The sequence below is a fragment of the Mya arenaria genome, chromosome 4, assembly GCF_026914265.1.
Source record: "Mya arenaria isolate MELC-2E11 chromosome 4, ASM2691426v1".
Classification (NCBI taxonomy): Eukaryota; Metazoa; Mollusca; class Bivalvia; order Myida; family Myidae; genus Mya; species Mya arenaria.
The window spans coordinates 3,633,763-3,638,927 of NC_069125.1; the positions used below are offsets into that span (position 1 = coordinate 3,633,763).

General features: G+C 38.0%; 1 long non-coding RNA gene across 1 annotated transcript; it reads right to left on the minus strand.

Moving 5' to 3' along the window:
* Positions 1 to 952: 952 nt before the first annotated feature.
* On the minus strand, positions 953 to 4,370 carry LOC128231228 (uncharacterized). Its single transcript, XR_008260318.1, has 3 exons — positions 4,264 to 4,370; positions 3,154 to 3,310; positions 953 to 1,148 (listed from the first exon to the last, which is right to left on the minus strand). It is a non-coding gene; the product is annotated as an uncharacterized LOC128231228 (long non-coding RNA).
* Positions 4,371 to 5,165: the final 795 nt, after the last annotated feature.

Consider the following 5,165-nt stretch of genomic DNA (forward strand, 5'->3'; position numbering starts at 1 on the left):
TTGACCCCAGATGACCCATATTCAAACTTGAGCTAGAAATCATCGAAACAAGTTTTCTGACAAATTTCCAGGATATTTGGGCTGAAAATGTTACCTCTAGAGTGTTTACAAGGTTTTCCCATATTTGGGCTCTGTGACCTAGTTTTTGACACCAGTTGACCCATATTCAAACTTGAGCTAGAAATCATTGAAACAACCTGTCTGATAAATTTCCCAGATATTTGGGCTGAACAATTGGGTTCTATGACCTAGTTTTTGACCCTAGATGATCAATATTCGACCATGAGCTTGAAATCATTGACACAACCTTTCTGACAAATTTCAAGGATATTTGGGCTAAAAATGTTACCTTGAGAGTGTTTACAAGGTGTTTCCATATTTGGGCTCTGTGACCTAGTTTTTGACCTCAGATGACCCATATTCAAACTTGAGCTAGAAATCATTGAAACAACTTTTCTGACAAATTCCCAGGATATTTGGGCTGAAAATGTTACCTCTTAGTGTTAACAAGGTATTTCCATATTTGGGCTCTGTGACCTAGTTTTTGACCCCAGATTACCCATATTTGAACTCGTCGGAATAATTACTGGGACAAACATCCTGACCAAGTTTCGTGACAATTAAGGCAAAAATGAGATCCCTAGGGTGTTAACAAACTAATTGTAGACGGACAACGACGGTTTATCATCGATCCTAATAGCTCACCCTCAGCCTACGGCTAAGGTGAGCTAAAAAGTATAAGAAATAAATTTCTAAAAAATTAATAAATTGTTATATCAATTTTTATTTTAATATATTTTTTTCATAAAATGTTTGTTAATACCCAGTGGCATTTTATAGGAACAGGACATCATTGGACATCATAAATAGTTTATGGAATACATCACCACAACCCTTTGTTCTATTCAAGCAACTATGTTTACACATTATACTTCACTACACATACCTTCTATCACTTGAAGACCCCAGTTGTTATCAATTGACCTCACAGGCTCACAACTTCTGTGGTTTTTCTCAACTCTGTGTATTTGATCCTTCCAGTGCTTCCAGTAGATCAGAAACACTCTTCTTGAAGGCAGAAAAGTGTTGATTCATCCACCATGGAAACATCATCACCTTGGCCAGGCTATCAGACTTCACTGCATGTTCTTCAAGAGTGAGTAACAAACATGACCACATTTTTATTAATAAGTCACAAATGACTAATGTTTTCTTTAAATTAATACTAGTATTACTACATAAACAAGAGATGTTTGTCAAACATTATGCACCCCCCCCCCCTCCCCCCTGAGCGCCATGTTGTCAGGACTATTTGGACAATCAGAGCTACAGATAAGGGTCGTAATGGGCGTAAATACACTTTAAAAATCGCCCATTACAACATAAAATCAATCAGCTGCTCGTACCGCTACGATTAAAAATAATAAATAGGGCTTAACGTTCTTCCAAGTACTTATACCGTTCCAGCTAGCTGTTTTGACTAAATGTTAAACAGGTTTGTTAAAATCGATTCACTATCCTAAGAGACTTACAGAAGGCTATAAGACAAGAAAGTAGTAAAGATGTTTAAAATTAATCAGGACTTGTAATTTGCTGAGCACCATTTCAAGTTTGTGCAAGTTCTTACATAATTATGTACTATAAAAGTTCATTAAATAAAATAAGTCATTCAATTTAATGTACCAGTACACTTAAGAAATCGCCATTACACTTTAATGAATGGCCCAAGGGTTTACCATACACTTAACTAAATTGCATAAGGGTGTAAAGTACACTTTAAGTAAAAAAGTTATCTGTAGCTCTGGACAATTAAATGAAATATGCATGGACCTCCAAGTCAAATTTTAGGGCCATGGGTGCAGGCAATGTCAAGTTATCACACAGACAAGCTTTTTGCATTCAAGGTCACTATGACCTTGACCTTTGACCCAATGACCTCTAAAATTAAAAGGGGTCATCTACAGGTCAGGCCCAACCCCCTAGTCAAGTTTGATGATCATAGGTCCAGGCTTTGTTGAGATATCACTGGGAGAAGATTTGTTAACTTTTTCGTTTTAAAGGTCACTGTGACCTTGACCTTTGACCCAATGAAACCCAAAATCAATAGTGGTTATCTACTGGTCAGGCCCAACCTTCATGTCAAGTTTGATGACCATAGGTCCAGGAATTGTTGAGTTTGCCTTCAAGGTCACTGTGACCTTGACCTTTCACCCCCAAAATTAATAGGGTTCATCAACTGGTCAAGCCCAATCTACAAGTCAAGTTTGAGGGCCATTGGTGCAGGCATTGTTGAGTTATCACTCGGGCAACCTTTTACTATTCAAAATCAAAAGAGGTCATCTACTGGTCAGGCTGAACCTCCAAGTCAAGTTTGAGGGCCATGGGTGAAGGCATTGTTGAGTTATCACTTGGACAACTTTTTATCATTCAAGGTCAATGTGACCTAGACCTTTAGCTCGATTGAACCCCAAAATCAATAGGGGTCATCTACTGGTCAGACCCAACCTACAAGTCAAGATTGAGGGCCATGTGTGCAGGCATTGTCAAATTACCAATCGGACAACCATTTATCATTTAAGGTCACTGTGACCTTGACCCGATGACCCCTTTAATCAATAAGGGTCATCTACTGGTCAGGCCCAGTCTCCATGTCAAGTTTGATGACCATAGGTGTAGGCAATGTTGATTAATCACTCGGACAAGCTTTAAAATCCTTTAACCATTTAAGGGCACTGTGACCTTGACCTTCGACCCAATGACCCCTAAAATCAACAGGGGTCATCTACTGGTCAGGCCCTATCTTCATGTCAAGTTTGATGACCATATGTCAAGGAATTGTTGAGTTATCACTCGGACAAGCTTTGGTCTACCGACAGACCGACCGACCTACCGACCGACATGTGCAAAGTAATATACCCCTCTTATTTGAAGGGGGCATAATAAGTCCCAACAGCATGGAAAGCTTCCTTTGAAACATTTTTTTTTTAATATTCAGGTTTTAAGTAATAATTTCATGTTTGTGCACAATATTAACAAGGGTGGCAAGGGCTGAGGGGTTTGAATATCGTTCTCTTTATGGCAGGGTCACATGTTCGATCCCAACTCGAGGCTTTAACGATAATATTATCATCACCCATTCTTAATCATGTTTACCTAGCAGATTTTTAAACTGTACATATTTCACACAGAGCTTATGATGTTCATCTCTGACTATTGCTACTGCAGGGGGTTTAATATGGATACCGCGACTCTTGAACTTTTCCAGGAAAAGATCATCGTACCAGATGACATCTGTCAGAGTGTTCATAATCTGGAAAACACACAATACATTTAGTATTAAATGGATACAATATATATACACACATATATAAATAAATAAACTATATCTGTGAAATATATCATGTCAATTTCCAATACTAAAAATATCAGAAAAACCTGAGTACCAACATCATTCTGTCTCTCATTTTTTTTATTTTAGGGACTGAAATATGTGTGGGTAAGAACCAGCCGCCCTGTTAGCTTAATAGAATTGGTCTCAAAATGACTTTCAAACACCATTTCAGAAGAAATCATGAGTCTGAATTTTGTTATTATCTGGCCATGCTAGTGCTCCGGTGGTTGTGGGTTCGAATCCCAAACCAGGGCACACTTTTCTTCCCAGGTATATACACAGCAAAAGAAAGGAAAATCTAATTTGAACACTGGCACAAATAAAAACGTTTAGTCAGAGTCATAAACTGCCAGAATACATACTTTTCAAGAGGTACTCATTCAAATGTCTTTGTCATATAGACATATACATCATTATATCAAATGCATTGACAGTCTTTGTAGGTGGCACCCTTTTTTCCTGTTTTTGACAGAAACTCTATGACAATGAATTTGACTCCCCTAATTGTATCAACACAGAGCCCGGCATGTTTGGTATGACGATCTTCTCTTCATGTTTACTTGCATTTCCTGCTGTTTGATATCCACATACATTCTTTAAGAGTATTTAAAATGTTAAATATATTTAATAATATTGAAGACAGTATCATTTTCATTAATTTTAAAAAATGAATTTTCTGCTCGTGTGTCTGAGAAATAGCTTAACTGTAACCAGTCCGCCATGTTTCTTCGAGCCTTGATGTGCATTCAAAAGTCTCGATACAAAAATCAGCGCTTACGATTGGATGACTTATAGACGACTGGCTAAAGAAACGATGAAAAGTTTATGTGGAAGGAGATGTCTTTTTTCAGATATCAGTGCCAAAAACTCACAGATTTCTGCACACGCCAGCTGATAACATGAGATGACAAGATCTTCGTGGACAGTGGCAAGGGTCAACCTTGCCGGAAGCTTCCCCCCAATCACGTTTTCGTCTCCTGCCATGAAAATAATGCCGAATGCTTCTGCCATGTTTACAATGCTGAAGAGAGGTTTGGTGCTCCTGTAAATTTAGGGGCAATTTACGCCCAAAACACCAGAAAGTTACGATCTATAGCATCAGATTTTCATTTAAATGGGGCCCATGGAGTGCGGCTTGGTAACAATTGCAACAACCTGATCTCCTAATAAATAATGTGGGTTTATCATTCAAACCAATGCAATGGGGTAAATTAATTTGTATTGAATGACATACTGATACAGCAGACAGAGCAGCATTTCGAAGTGTCCGAATTTTTATCCATATCCGAAACACTAGTTTCTAATTGTAACCAGTATAATCCTTTTTGGTACTTATGAATATTGTCGTACACACTCCATCACTAGTAAAATTAAATGATAATGATGAATAATGTACACGCTTTAGAAATAAAGTATTGGCTGCTCCTTAGCTGCATTTCTATTTTTCACACCAACAACCAGTTAGTCATTTGGTTCCCAATGTGGTTACAGTACTATACTTTAATTCCAAGTACAGTATTAACCCAAAGATATATAATGGAAATACTTTCAAGCAAAAACGTTTACAACAGTTGCATGATGCCCGTGCTGTTCCAGGAACAATTGAATTAAGCATACCTTTGTCTCCGCATCTATTCCAATGCCTCGGTTTGTCTTATGATCGTTGTCCGCTCTTATCAAACCAACCAAATCATTTCTCAATTGCCTCGCCAGTCAATCTCGACTGATGACTTCATGATCATGCAACCTGGCCATTGTAAAGCGTGGATGAGAT